The sequence below is a fragment of the Schistocerca piceifrons genome, chromosome 3 (assembly GCF_021461385.2).
Source record: "Schistocerca piceifrons isolate TAMUIC-IGC-003096 chromosome 3, iqSchPice1.1, whole genome shotgun sequence".
Classification (NCBI taxonomy): domain Eukaryota; kingdom Metazoa; phylum Arthropoda; class Insecta; order Orthoptera; family Acrididae; genus Schistocerca; species Schistocerca piceifrons.
Window position 1 is genome coordinate 961422826 of NC_060140.1, and position 16345 is coordinate 961439170.

General features: G+C 43.3%; 1 protein-coding gene and 1 non-coding gene across 2 annotated transcripts in view; one reads left to right on the plus strand and one right to left on the minus strand.

The window, feature by feature from the left end:
* LOC124787880 (neprilysin-4-like) overlaps window positions 1–16345 on the minus strand; it is a 726210-nt gene that overhangs the window by 586643 nt on the left and 123222 nt on the right. The gene's annotated exons all lie outside the window — the stretch shown is intronic.
* Window positions 13366–13439, plus strand: Trnat-ugu. Its single transcript has one exon. It is a non-coding gene; the product is annotated as a tRNA-Thr (tRNA).

Consider the following 16345-nt stretch of genomic DNA (forward strand, 5'->3'; position numbering starts at 1 on the left):
TGCAGCGACGCGGCAGTCCGCCTCGGCTCGCCTCGCTGGGAGCCTCGGTGTTATACGGCCGGGGCGGGAGGGCGCGCCGTTTCTGGGCCGGCAATCCGTCTTCGTTACGACCCGGAATGGCAGGAAGCCGAAGAAAGGACCGGCCATCGCGACAGCGCCAGCAGCACGTCTGCCGGCTCTCCAGGGCAGCGCCGACATCGGCGCATGCGCGGTTATCTGTCGCCGCACTGCTTGCCTGCCTGCCTGCTTGACAGGTTGTGGGTGTGGATGGGGGGGGGGGGGGTGGTGTTTACCCGAAAACACTTGCAGTAGCAGGTTTGAGCAGGCCTGATTGGATGGACATTGCGTTCAGCCTAATGTTAATTTCCTTATGGAGTTATACAGCTACGGAATAGGACTACGTTATTTTCTACATCTACATCTGCATCTGCATCTACATAGATACTTTGCAAATCACATTGAAGTGCCTGGCGGAGGGTTCATTGAACCACCTTCACAATTCTCTATTATTCCAATCTCGTATAGCGCGCGGAAAGAAAGAACACCTATATCTTCCCGTACGAGCTTTGATTTCCCTTATTTTATCGTGGTGATCGTTCCGCCCTATGTAGGTCGGTGTCAACAAAATATTTTCGCATTCGGAGAAGAAAGTTGGTGATCGGAATTTCGTGAGAAGATTCCGTCGCAACGAAAAACGCCTTTCTTTTAATGATGTCCAGCCTAAATCCTGTATCATTTCTGTGACACTCTCTCCCATATTTCGCGATAATACAAAACGTGCTGCCCTTCTTTGAACTTTTTCGGTGTACTCCGTCAGTCCTATCTGGTAAGGATCCCACACCGCGCAGCAGTATTCTAAAAGAGGACGGACAAGCGTCGTGTAGGCAGTCTCCTTAGTAGGTCTGTTACATTTTCTAAGTGTCCTGTCAATGAAACGCAGCCTTTCGTTACCCTTCCACCCAACATTTTCTGTGTGTTATTTTCAATTTAAGTTGTTCGTTATTGTAATACCTAGGATATTTAGTTGAATTTACGGCTTTTAGATTAGATTGATTTATCGTGTAACCGAAGTTTAACGAGTTCCTTTTAGCACTCATGTGGAAGACCTCACACTTTTTGTTATTTAGGGTCCACTGCCACTTTTCGCACCATTCAGATATTTTTTCTAAGTCGTTTTGCAGTTTGTTTTGACCTTCTGATGACTTTATTACTCGATAAACGACAGCGTCGTGTGCAAACACCCGAAGACGGCTGCTCAGATTGTCTCCCAAATCGTTCATATAGATAAGGAAAAGCAAAGGCCCTATAACACTACCTTCGGGAACGCCTGAAATCACTACTGTTTTACTCGATGACTTTCCGTCAATTACTACGAACTGTGACCTCTCTGACAGGAAATCACAAATCCAGTCACATAACTGAGACGATATTCCATAACCACGCAATTTCACTATGAGCCGCCTGTGTGGTACAGTGTGAAAAGCCTTCCGGAAATCCAGGAATACGGAATCGATCTGAAATCCCTTGTCAATAGCACTCAACACTTCATGCGAATAAAGAGCGCCGTAAGACAGCTTCAGCGACTTTGGAGAGTCAGTGGAACACTTGAAGAAGTCGACACTTGAAGTATATACGAGGTCTGTTCAAAAAATTCCTGAATTTCTGGCCATTGGCGTGTTGGAGCGAAATGTGGTTGGCAAAGCTGCACACGCCTGTGTTAATGTGTAGTTGCCGGGAGTTTCATTATTGTATCTCAGTTACTGTTTTCAGTGGTGTTTTGAGTAGAACGTTGTGTTGTACAGTTTGCGAAATTCCAGATGACGCAACGTGTCTGCATGAAATTTTGCGTGAAACTCAAGAAAACATTTACAGAGGCACACCAAATAATGCGGGAAGCCTACGGTAATGAGTGCTGAAACCGTACTCGGCGTTACAAATGGTTGACACGGTGTAAAAATTGCCAGACGGAAGTTACAGATGACACTCGTTCACGACGCCCTTCGACATCTACCGACGACACTCATGTCAGGAAAGTCAACGAAACTGTACGTGGCAATCGAATACAGACTGTCTGAGAGATAGCAGAAGACTGTAACATTACAGCTGGATCATGTCATGAAACCCTGATGCAGAATCTTGGAATGTATCATTCATCACACGGCTCACCATTGAAGACCAGAAAGATCTTCTCCTCGCAATCTGTGAAGAGCTTTGGGATCGCAGAAACGAGAAACATTCCTTAAGAGAATCATAACTGCTGATAAAACGTGAGTCTACGGATATGATTTGAGACCAAGGTTTAATCTTCACAATGGGTCGGGAAAGGTTCTTCAAGACCAAAGAAAGCTCGTCAGGTCAGGTCAAATGTCAAAGCCATTCTTTTATCTGAATTCGAAGGATTAGTTCGTCATGAATTCGTATCGATGATACTATGGGGACGTGTTGCGACGCCAGCGAGAAAATGTGGGAAGGAAAGTGCCTGAAATGTGACGAGACAATTCGTGACTCTTCCATCATGATAACGCACCGGCACATTCATCCCTGTTGGTGCAGGACTATTGCATAGAAAACGAAATTGCTACGCTGCCTCGTCCTCCAGATCTGGCTCCTGAGAACTTTTTTAGTTTCCAGTGTTGGAAAACCCCGTTGAAAGGACGAATGCTTGCAACAACAGACACGATAAAAGAAAATTCGTGTGATCCAGGAAGAGGCGTACCAAGAATGCATCCGGAAGTGGAAAAGACGTTAAGTGTGGAGTATGAATTGCGGAGAGAGTATTTCGGAGATCGTGCACAAAAAGTAAAAGGTAAGTGTAGAAAAAATTTTGTATAGTTACGATGTCCTTATTCTCTTGTGGTCTTTAGCCCGAACAGTGGTTTGACACAGCTGTCCACGCTACTCTGTCCTGTGAAAGGCTCTTCATCTCTGAATAACTGCTGCAACGTACATCCATTTGAAACTCCGTTCTATCCTCGTCTCTTGGTCTCCTTCTGCAATCTACATTTCTGTGAGGCGAAACTCGTTAAGTAATCTAACCAAGCATGTCATCCAAATTTTGTAAGATCTTGGTAGGAATTACTGAATGCTACAATAATATTATTTGAGTTAAAAAGTTTTTCTCGGTTATTCCAAACAAATATTACTATTATTCGAATTTGCTGACTGTACTGGAAGACCTCGGCTGTTAACAATGCAAAGGGACAAGGTGGTTGTTTTGAGAAGTTACACAGCAAAGTTTCAATAAAACCTCATAAATAAGATATTTCATGTGCATCCATTGTAATTATTTTATTCACATAAGTCATTCTTTTCCAATATTTCTAGAGTAACAACACATTTTTAAAGGGAGAATGTCAAATCAAAAACCTGTCAACCGTCTAATTTCCATACTGTTATTTTATTTGGCTCCCAGTTTCTGCGATTTACTACGCTGTCTCCAGGTCCCCTGACCGACGTGTAGGAAGGTTTCAACCCCGGTTCCGGTCAAAATAGGGACCAGCATTCAAAGACTGGTGTGTAGATTTTTAATTGATACAGCCATCACTTCAACAATCCTCTAAGGCATCGTAGTAAATCGCCGAAACTGGTAGTCAAATAAAATAACAGTACGGAAATTAGAGGGTTGATAGGTGTTTCATTTGACGTTATGTACTGAGCAGCCGAGTCCCACAAGTATCTCTGAAAAGATGGACGTACAGAAATATTTATAAAGGCGTAAATTCTCTCCAAAATTTTAATTTTTAAAAATACGTCAACGGGTACTTACAGTAGTTTACTTGCAGACTGAGTGCTCTTAACATCGGTTAGCACTGACGAAACATTGCTTATTTTCTGTGCTCCAAATTATTTCAGTTTGTGATAGTAAGATTTGAATTACCAGTTTTGGGAATAATGAAGTGTAACAGCCGGCCGAAGTGGCCGAGCGGTTCTAGGCGCTACAGTCTGGAACCGCGCGACCGCTACGGTCGCAGGTTCGAATCCTGCCTCTGGCATGGATGTGTGTGATGTCCTTAGGTTAGTTAGGTTTAAGTAGTTCTAAGTTCTAGCGGACTGATGACCTCAGAAGTTAAGTCCCATAGTGCTCAGAGCCATTTGAACCATCCTTGGATTTGTGAGTCAATAAATACGTCGTAAACACGAGAATACCGCCTATACATATCTAGAAGCACCTGTAGCTTGGAAGGTAGACGATACACAGTATTCCGCAGCCAATATTTAATGATCTGCAGTCAGACCAAGATGGCAGGTGTGCTATGATTGTGTACCCAACTAGAACAACGCGATTTCTGTGAGCCGAGGGACTATCCGTCGAGCACTTCCATAGTGAAAGTTTGAACTGTACACAGGAATTCAGCAAAGTACTAAAAAGGTCACAAACAAGGAGCGTGCTGACCGCCCTGTCTTTTTCAGTGACGGCACAGTTACCATGTCTAGGGGTATTTCGCTACCCCGTGCACATATAGGTCATATGGGTTGCAGAAATTTAAGAAACCAAATAAATTTCTACCCAGAGAGGTCACTCAGATGCGAACGACGCCACAAGAATTCTACGCCGCGGGCTTTTAACGCTTTGTCTGACAATGGGATGAAGGTTTAAGTTCTTCAAGGGGTGTATGTTGAAAGGAAAATATATTTCAGGCTCGTACACGTGGCTCTGGCGTCTCTCTCCTAGTTTCCGATTTATTTACTGACTCACTTTCGTACAGATAGTTTGTGACAAGAATTATCCTGGCACGACCCCCCACGCGTTGTTACTATTTGTAGCCATGTTCTGGGACTTATCACTGTTTGCATGCGCAAATCCTGGCAAAGTTACCATTGCTCAGAATCTGAAATTGTAGACGGAGCTGCCCTCTCTCGATTCATCGTCGAACTGTCAACTAATATGCGTGAAGCGCACCACGTACAATGTTTTACACGCAATACCTCTTTTTCTCATAGATTGTCACATACCATTTACATCTACATATGCATGGATACTCTGCAAATCACATTTAAGTTCCTGGCAGAGGGTTCATCGAACCACCTTCACAATTCTCTATTATTCCAATCTCGTATAGCCCGCGGAAAGAATGAACACCTATATCTTTCCGTACGAGCTCTGATTTCCCTTATTTTATCGTGGTGATCGTTCCTCCCTATGTAGGTCGGTGTCAATAAAATATTTTCGCATTCGGAGGAGAAAGCTGGTGATTTCAATTTCGTGAGAAGATTCCGTCGCAACGAAAAACGCCTTTCTTTCAATGATGTCCAGCCCAAATCCTGTATCATTTCTGTGACTCTCGCTCCCATATTTCGCAATAATGCAAAACGTGCTGCCTTTCTTTGAACTTTTTCGGTGTACTCCGTCAGTCCTATCTGGTAAGGATCCCACACCGCGCTGCAGTATTCTAAAAGAGGACGGACAAGCGTAGCGTAGGCAGTCTCCTTAGCAGATCTCTTAAATTTTCTAAGTGTCCTGTCAATAAAACGTAGTCTTTGGTTAGCCTTCCCCACAACATTTTCTGTGTGTTCCTTCCAGTTTAAGCTGTTCGTAATTGTAATACCTAGGTATTTAGTTGAATTTACGGCTTTTACATTAGACCAATTTATTGTGTAACCGAAGTTTAACGAGTTCCTTTTAGCACTCATGTGGAGGACCTCACAGTTTTCGTTATTTAGGGTCAACTGACACTTTTCGCACCATTCGGATATCTTTTCTAAATCGTTTTGCAGTTTGTTTTGGTCTTCTGGTGACTTTATTAGGCGATAAACGACAGCGTCGTCTGCAAACAACCGAAGACGGCTGCTCAGATTGTCTCCAAAATCATTTATATAGATAAGGAACAGCAAAGGGCCTATAACACTATCTTGGGGAACGCCTGAAATCACTTCTGTTTTACTCGATGACTCTCCGTCAATTACTACGAACTGTGAGCTCTCTGACAGGAAATCACAAATTCAGTCACATAACTGAGACGATATTCCATAAGCACGCAATTTCACTATGAGCCGCTTGTGTGGTACAGTGTCAAAAGCCTTCCGGAAATCCAGAAATACGGAATCGATCTGAAATCCCTTGTCAATAGCACTCAACTCTTCTTTGAATAAAGAGTTAGTTGTTTAACACAGGAACGATCTTTTCTAAACCTATGTTGACTGTGTGTCAATAGACCGTTCTCTTCGAGGTAATTCATAATGTTCGAACACAATATATGTTCTAAAATCCTGCTGCATATCGGCGTTAATGATATGGGCCTGTAATTTAGTGGATTACTCCTACTACCTTTCTTGAATATTCGTGTGACCTGTGCAACTTTCCAGTCTTTGGGTACGGATCTTTCGTCGACCGAACGGCTGTATATGATTGTTAAGTATGGAGCATGTAACGCCGGAAATGCATATCCTCCTATTTCCATCTATTGTACTATAATTTGTTTTCCTTATTTTTGCTACCTGAATATATGATATTTCTGTGTCTTTACATATTGTGATTGTTTTACTATTTGTATATATATATATATATTTATGCATTTATGTCGATGTATAATTGGTTTGTTGTGTAAAGATTATTTGTATTTTTACGCTGGGTCTTGCCTAGGGAAAACTGCTATCGAACGATTACATCGATAGGTCGTGTGAAGAATCAAAGTGTGGAGGATGTTTGGTAGTGTTAACTCTGCCGCGTGGAGCGCGGGCAGAGCAGAGGGAGTCTGGCTGGAGTAGCGAGTGGAGCAGGTGTGTTGTGTGACGCTCCCGCGAGTTGCCGCGCTTTCGGGGTTGGGCAGCATGTAATTGCGCTCGACTTGCTATGATAGTTTCTGACACGGTGTCGCGGACGGGAAGCATTAGCTGGCGCACATCAAGAGCCCGTTTCGCCTGGTGACCGCGTCGAGAAGAAGGCGCGCCAACATCCAGCTTCTGCAACAGCGACGGCCGACAATGAGTGACTGTCGCCACATCCTCGATCGACGACTTCAAACCTTCAATCAACCAACAAGGAAGACTAAAAGCACGTAAAGTCTTAGAACTGTATGGCAGACCTCAGCTTTTCAAACTTTTAAAATTGTTGCATCACAAAATTACAGCAACTTAGCATGAACTTTTGTTGCTCATTGTCCCAATTGCATTACCAAGCAGGGTCCCTTCCTTTTCCGAAATGAACCCGAGTGTCGTTCAAATTCAAACGCCAGCATAATTCCATTTCACTGCTTTAATTTCGAAGTTCACTTTAAGTATTCATAGCTGGCTACAATATTTAGATTACACAAGCACAAATTAAGAGTGCGAGTTTTGTTACCGTATTTTAGCTTACCTGTGACTGCAGCTCAGCCTGGTACGTACTAAATTTTACTACTGTTAATTGTTCAGAATCATTTAATTCAAGTTCAAAGTTAAATCTCTTATTTCTAAATTGTGTAGATTCAAGTAGCTTTTGAAATGATTGTTGAGGTAGTCCAAGACTAACCGTTTTTTACTGAATTTCGATGTGCTTCAGAAAGAAAGCTCACTATTAATTTCAGTCACTAAATTAACTTTCAGTTTTCCAGTTTTATTAATTCTTTTGCTAAATTAAGTCAGAGCGCAGCGAAAGTTATTACTTCTGACAAACTTTCAGTTTTCACACTACACGTGTCAACCGCCAGTTGCCACGCTTCTAGTGCTAATTATATGTGTAATTACCTTTCTTTTTCAGTTACTATAGTAATTGTCCTTAGGACTGGCGACCGTAATTTCCCCCAAATCTCAAATATCTAATTACCGCTAGTTAATTGTTAACGTAACGGCCGCACATTTACTTTCTTCCTTAACTTTACCCCTTTTCAAAATTAATTTCCACCAGTTTCATTTGCATTTTTCCTTTCATTTAGATGTAACCCTTTCCTCCCTCTTTACCGACAGATTAACTTCGGTGACGATTGCTTTTCCCAAATTTCCATTAGGTACACGTGATTTAATTTTTCACTGTCATTAAGGTCGATAAGTGAGGGGGGGGGGGGGGGAGGTTACAAGCTAAACGAGTGTTCAGAGCCGCGGTCTTCATACTGAACAGGGACATAGGCGTGCACGATTCCGCCTCCACCCTCTCCGCATCTTCCAGGTATTTGTAGCGGGCCATCGATTACAATGGGTCGTGTTGCACCCACATCTCATTGACATACACAGATAAATATTAATTCGTGGTTGAACTTTTCAGCAGGCTGCATCTCGTTGGCTGAAGGAAGTCTTTGGTCGCCCAGTCTGCCTTTGGCAACAGGTTTAACCTCGCTAAACTGGCCACCCACAGCCTACTTCTTCTTCAGCGATTTAATTAATGAATTCTTCACTTCTAGTCAATAGGTATCGTGAATTTCATATCATTCTATCTGATGCGTAAACCCATTCAGCCTATGAAATATAAATTCTTAGTTTCATCAAGAAATAGTTTTTCTGCGCTTAAGACGCTACTACCGGTTTAAAACCACTGTCGTTACGTAACTACATGTTTATTTACTCTCTTATTATTATTGCTTCTGCTTTTTTTTGTCGACAATTCGCAAATGTTTCTTTATTCTCTTATTATTACTGAATTTCCAGAATTAGCAAATAATTAATAAAAGATGGGTTCATATGGTTGGATATACGGTAGTAATGTGCGACTACTTCGTTTTTATTCTCAGTTACAAGATGTTTATCAGCTGATGTCTCCAGTTCTTCCTACACTGTCGAAGCAAAAAGATAAACACAGTTAGTGGCGCCCGCAGATCAGGCCATGGAGGGATTTCCCATACGCAGAGTTAAATGGATTATCGGATGTCTCTTTGTAGTTAGCACGTCAAGGTTGTAATCAACAGAGAAAAAAACTAACTGGGAATTCCACACTTCGTCACTTGTAATGCCCACCGGCTAACACCAACCAACGTCAGACACAGTTGATTATTTTTGTGAGAACCTGAAAGCGCGAGTAACACCGATAATATTAGACATGGAGCTCTTCGTTAGGTGTGAAGGGGCTGGAATTGGCCGAGAGGCTTGTGCAACGGCCTTCCAACACAATAAAAGCTCTTCTTCAATCAGTGTCGAAAATCCGTGCTCACAAGACAAAACCATACTCGGAACCGTACCTTGATCTGTAGAATGCAAAAAATAAATTACCTCATGTGTGTGGTATAACAGCAGGCCTGTAATATACCCATCATTTCATAGAAGCCTAAATCTGAACTAATACTCTTTATTCCATTGCATTCGCTAATGAAGTGCATGCATTCTACCCTTACCACACGCTCCAGCATATTCTCTCAATAAATGAGCACATGCAGCTTAATCTAGCCACAATCGCTCACGTACTATACAGACGTAACAATATTCACTGTGATTACGGCAGCGCGTTTTACATTCGTAGAAAGCAGTACCCTAAAAAGCGACGTGGAGTTGAGACTCTGTCTTCATCCCCTTGCCTCATGTGGCTGTAATGCGAGATACGATATATGCAGGGTATAGTTATTTTTAATACTTTTGTTCCTTTTAAAAGAAGTACAAATAGGCATTGTATCATTATCGGATTCATCGCTTGCTTAGTTGGTTCAAATGGCTCTGAGCACTATGGGACTTAACTTCTAAGGTCATCAGTCCCCTAGAACTGCGACGGCAGCGGTCGCGCGGTTCCAGACGGTCACTTGCTTAGTGCAGTGACTTGTGTCAGATTTGATGGTTATAGGTTGCGTAGTTAGAAGTACATCTGGTGAGCAAGGTGTATGAAACAGGCGAAATACCCTCAGACTTCAAGAAGAATATAATAATTCCAATCCCAAAGAAAGCAGGTGTTGACAGATGTGAAAATTACCGAACAATCAGTTTAATAAGCCACAGCTGCAAAGTACTAACACGAATTCTTTACAGACGAATGGAAAAACTAGTAGAAGCCGATCTCGGGGAAGATCAGTTTGGATTCCGTAGAAATACTGGAACACGTGAGGCAATACTGACCTTACGACTTATCTTAGAAGAAAGAATAAGGAAAGGCAAACCTACGTTTCTAGCATTTGTAGACTTAGAGAAAGCTTTTGACAATGTTGACTGGAATATTCTCTTTCAAATTCTAAAGGTGGCAGGGGTAAAATACAGGGAGCGAAAGGCTATTTACAATTTGTACAGAAACCAGATGGCAGTTACAAGAGTCGAGGGACATGAAAGGGAAGCAGTGGTTGGGAAGGGAGTAAGACAGGGTTGTAGCCTCTCCCCGATGTTATTCAATCCCTATATTGAGCAAGCAGTAAAGGAAACAAAAGAAAAATTTGGAGTAGGTATTAAAATCCATGGAGAAGAAATAAAAACTTTGAGGTTCGCCGATGACATTGTAATTCTGTCAGAGACAGCAAAGGACTTGGAAGAGCAGTTGAACGGAATGGATGGTGTCTTGAAGGGAGGATATAAGATGAACATCAACAAAAGGAAAACGAGGATAATGGAATGTAGTCGAATTAACTCGGGTGATGCTGAGGGTATTAGATTAGCAAATGAGACACTTAAAGTAGTAAAGGAGTTTTGCTATTTGGGGAGCAAAATAACTGATGATGGTCGAAGCAGAGAGGATATAAAATGTAGACTGGCAATGGCAAGGAAAGCGTTTCTGAAGAAGAGAAATTTGTTAACATCGAGTATAGATTTAAGTGTCAGGAAGTCATTTCTGAAAGTATTTGTATGGAGTGTAGCCATGTATGGAAGTGAAACATGGACGGTAAATAGTTTGGACAAGAAGAGAATAGAAGCTTTTGAAATGTGGTGGTACAGAAGAATGCTGAAGATTAGATGGGTAGATCACATAACTAATGAGGAAGTATTGAATAGGATTGGGGAGAAGAGAAGTTTGTGGCACAACTTGACCAGAAGAAGGGATCGGCTGGTAGGACATGTTCTGAGGCATCAAGGGATCACCAATTTAGTATTGGAGTGCAGCGTGGAGGGTAAAAATCATAGGGGGAGACCAAGAGATGAATACACTAAGCAGGTTCAGAAGGATGTAGGTTGCAGTAGGTACTGGGAGATGAAGAAGCTTGCACAGTATAGAGTAGCATGGAGAGCTGTATCAAACCAGTCTCTGGACTGAAGACCACAACAACAACAACAACAACAGTTAGATGTAACACCATAGTTCGGGAGCAACGTCAGGCACTGCTCTAAAGAGGAAACCGACTTCAACTGTCAGGAAGAGGTATATTTTCTGGAGGTCGTTCGTACTCAGTTACAAGTCACACGCCAACCCCGGCCCGTCCTCAGTGCGTTTAATGGAGGTGCCAAAGCCACAGAAGTTGATCGAGAGATTTGTGAAGAGTATGGCGAAGAAGGAATGGCTCTGAGGACTGGTCAAAATTGGTTTAAGTGATTTAAAGACGGCAGTTTCTACCGCAAAGACATGCATGATCCACCAAGAATCGCTTTATGGGTATACGGAATGGCTTCAAAGGCGATGAGATGGCGTTTCCATATACCAGAAGAACGCCATGTCGCCGATCAGGACGTTATTGCTGGATAGCGTTGTTCAGTCCTTGCATTCGTTGGGCCTTATAACATCGCGTTGTATGGACAGTATTTCCTATTAGTGAGAATGTCGTGCAAGAGTGGATGATCACCTCTGAGATTCATATCGAACATGGCGTTCTTCTGGGATATGGAAACGCCATCTCATCGCCTTTGAAGCCATTCAAACGCTTGTCTGGGAAGTGCTCCGATATCGTCTGCGTTCTCCCGACTTGGCGCCTTCGGGTTTACATTTGCTGCGATCCCTCTCGAATGCGCCACGTGGCATTTCGTTGATTAACGAAGTGAACGATTTCCTCGAGTGGAAACCAGATGATTTCTACCGACGAGTCATTGAACAGCTTGTTGGAACGTTAAGAATAAGGTACAAACAACAACGGAGAATACATTATTCATCGATTTGTTGTACATTTCTTATTTATTTTTCTGGAATCCTAGAATTAAGAAAAATCCGCTAGAACTTACATGCGAAACTAATAGATTTCCTATTTTGTCCCTTTTTCGTTTTCGTTTCAGATCCCCATTTAGCGTTACGTTTCAAATTCATCAAGTTTCTTTATTCCAATCGTAACGCTGTCCAAATTTCACTCCCGTATAATCCCTTACTCCAGACCCAAATTTTCAGGAAAGCCTTTTAGTAGAAATGTAGCAAACGGATCTTACATATGTGATTTATTAAACCAACTGATTTCACCTTCTGAAATGAAATGAAATGTCGTGTTGCTAAGGCCCCCCGTCGGGTAGACCGTTCGCCTGGTGCAGGTCTTTCGATTTGACGCCACTTCGGCGACCTGCGCGTCGATGGGGATGAAATGATGATGATGAGGACAACACAACACAACACCCAGTCCCTGAGCAGAGAAAATCTCCGACCCAGCCGGGAATCGAACCCGGGACCTTAGGCTTCACATTCCGTCACGCTGACCACTCAGCTATCGGGGCCAGACATTTCACCTTCTAGTAGTCCATGTCATATGTCTTCCTTGATATAGCTCTTAAATCTTACTGTTAGCTGGCTGAATGTGGGTAAGTTTTTCATGTACTGCCCAGCCTCAATATAAAACATCTGAACATCGCGTTGTATGGATAGTATTTCCTATTAGTGACAATGTCAGATAAGTACTGTGTCGTGCAAGAGTGGATAATCACCTCTGAGACTCATATCGAATTTCCGGATAAAAGTGTGCGGATTAACTGCTGCAGAAGCTGTTCACTTTATTACGGAGCTGCACAGTTAAACAGCCACGAGGGATGCGTGAGCACTCGCCCGTGTGATTGGAGTGAGCTAATCGCTGATACGAAACAGAGTGACTATGATTGGACTACATAGCATAAATGATGAACCTGTGGAGCACTCACACGTGTGATTGGCAGCAATAGCTTTGGAGAGCTGGACGTGAATGAAGTTACGTCAACTCAGTGACTCGGGAAACAGCCTCGTAGGCCAAACGTAATTAATAAAGGGTAATCAAGCGGGAAGTACAATACGGTGACGTGTTTTACCGCTCTCTCTACATAAAAAACTGTCACCAGTAGCCCCTCATCCCGTACCCGAATGCTTTAAAGAATTATATTCTCACATACAAAACAGCTGTGAGCTGTAAACGAGAAAAAAGTTTAGAAAAGTATTTATATGAAGACAGTAACTGGTCTCGAAGGAACAGATACTGCAGATGACCGTGCAGCTTTTCCCTGGAATAAATGATGACTAACTGAAACCCTCAGCTTCCGACAGGTGCGCGAGTAATGAGTGAATGGGCAAATGTCTATAAGGTACATTACATAGGTAGAATTATGGGCAGTTGGGAATGTGTCTCTCACGGGAAGCGTGCAAGGGATAAGTCCCTGCACTCGCGCTATTCATCTGTGTCCTCGGTGGCTCAGATGGATAGAGCGTCTGCCATGTAAGCAGGAGATCCCGGGTTCGAGCCCCGGTCGGGGCACACCTTTTCAGCTGTCCACATCGATGTATATCAACAACACCTGTCGGCAGCTTAGGGTTTCAGTTAGTCATCATTTAGGTTTGAAATTATGCTTGAATTTTGTTGGAAGTCGTAAAGTGCTCTCATTGTCAAACACTGGAAGAATTTAGTTTGGGTAATTTGCGCCCCGTGACTTAACTCTGCCTCAGATCACACACGCAGTTTCTAACATTAATATTTGACTTACTGTGATAAATTTTTAATGTAAGATTATGCCCTCTGATGGGAAGATTATGCAAGCATTTTAAATTTTTAAATTCTGTCAGTAATCGGATGAAATAAAAAAGACACCCTCCGAACAGGCCTTGAAGGCCCAACGATACCGACCGGCCGCCGCGTCATCCTCAGCCCTTAAGCGTCACCGAATGCGGATACGGAGGGGTATGTGGTCAGTACACTACCCTCCCATCCGCTGTCGGTTTTCGTGACTGCTGTCGCCACTTCTTACTCAAGTAGCTCCTCAATTGGCCTCACAAGGGCTGAGCTCAGCCCGCTTGCCAACAGCACTCGGCAGACCTGGATGGTGACCAATCAGAGTACTATCCAAGCCGGACAGCGCTTAACTTCGCTGCTCTGGCGGGGACCAGTGTTACCACTGCGGCAAGGCAATCAGATGAAATACTGAAAATAAAATGTTTGTTGCCCCTTGGACCCGTGACATAGGCAATAAGCCTGCAACATGAAACTTTTGATAGGTTGACAGTTTCAGCCGGTAACTAATTAATAATATACAGGGTGATTATAGTTAAAGTTAAACTTTCAAAACGCTGCAGAAATAACGCCACTGGTCAGAGTGACGTCAAATTGCAACGGAATATTATCGGAGAAGGGGGAGAACAAATGGCAGAAGAAAAAAAAGTAGTGTCAAAATTGATCAATAGATGGCGCTGTATGTGTCAGAATACGTAAATGAAAAAACCTGTTGGACTGAGTGGCTAATCCCGGCGAAGGTTCGAGTCCTCCCTCGCGCATGGATGTGTGTGTGTGTGTGTTTGTCCTTAGGATAATTTAGGTTAAGTAGTGTGTAAGCTTAGGGACTGATGACTTTCGCCGTTAAGTCCCATAAGATTTCACACACATTTGAACATTTTTTGAAAAAACCTGTCATGCGCACGACCCATTAAAGTTGGTATAAACACTCCGGGTACACGGCTTTTCCTCCTTTCGCGTCTGCGACTTTCGCCAGGACTGTCTAACTCCAGAATAGCGCTCTGCTTGTAAAGCTGTATTACAAGACATATGACTGTACACACGTCGCTCTGCAGAACTTCCGGACACTGAACGGTTTGAAAAAAAAAAGGCTTTGGTCCGATGACTGCCGTGGGTCTGGAGAAAATGATTTGGAAATTCGAAAACATGGATTTTTTTGGTATCTATCCTGGTAGAGGCAGGAAACGAATTGATTCGACGTCAATGGAAGCAGTGGCCATAGCAATGCAGGAGGAGACGAGTGGACGTGTGTAAACGTGGAGTGCCCAAACATTGGACATACCCGTGAGTACGGTGCGTAAAATCCTACCAAACATCCTTCTGTGCTATCCATTCAAAGCTATCCATGTGCAAGGGTTGCTTCCTGTTGACCTGCCAGCAAGGGAGACCTTTGCTTTAGAATTTCTTGCTCGCATGGAGGTGGACAATGATTGGTCGTGGAAGATTTTGTGGACAGACGAAGCCCACTTCCATCTGCAGGATATGTCAATGCACTGAATTGTCGAATATGGGCAACGGAAAATCCACACGCTAATCAACCAGCTCCACTTCATCCTGAAAAGGTCTCTGTGTGGTGCGGGTTTACGCTATCATTGATCAAAAGGCCGTATTATATCGAAGAGTCAGGTGCTTCCGGTCCTGTCACCTGTACCGTGACTGGTGTCTTTTGCACAACCGCGTCATTCCAGCTCTCCAACAGCGTGGATGTGTGGCTGGGACCATTTATATGCAAGATGGCGCACATCCGCACGTTGAAAATCCAGTTAAGCAGCTGCTGAAGCGCCATTTCGAAAATGCTAGAATTATCAGCCGCCATTTCCCTACAGTCTGGCCGTCCCGATCAAGTGGTCTTAATCCGTGTGACTTCTGGCTGTGGGGCTGTCTGGAAGCTGTTGTGTTCAGTGTTCCGGTTGCAAACTTAGCTGCATTGAAGGAAACACTTCGATCAACTACAGAACATGCTGTTTCTCGATTACGTTGCAGAAAACGGTGGATGGCATATTGAACATGTTTAGTGAGCCAGTCACACGGAAATTAATAATCCGATTTCATTTTGATTGATGCTTTTTATGCGGTTTCTGGCCTCAGAACAATTAAAGACCGATGTGATTGATGCTTTTTATGCGGTTTTTAGCCTCAGGACAATTAAAAACCAATTTTTTCCATCCGATGTGACATGGAAACGAGCGTTTGGCGTCGTTGGCCGGGAGGCCGCTTTGGGGGCAGGTCCGGCCGCCTTGGTGCAGCTCTTATTACATCCGACGCCACATTGGGCGACCTGCGCGCCGGAAAGGGATGAAATGATGATGAAGAAAACACAACACCCAGTCCCTGAACGGAGAAAATGTCCGACCGAGCCGGGAATCGAAACCGGGCCCTTTAGGACGGCAGTCCGTCATGCTGACCACTCAGCTATAGGTGCGGAGTGTCCATTGTGATATGACCTTGCCGTGGTGGATGGGCTTACGAAACTAACAGTATCACACTGAATAGAACAGTTTTTTTTAATGTCAGACGTTCACCTTAGGCATTGTTGTGTGATTCATTTGTCATTTTTAGTCGACCACTATTAAATTATGATGCTTACAGAGCCATCTATTGGTACATTTTGTAACTATTTAGTTTTCTTCTGCCATACGTTTTCTCCTTTCTCCGAT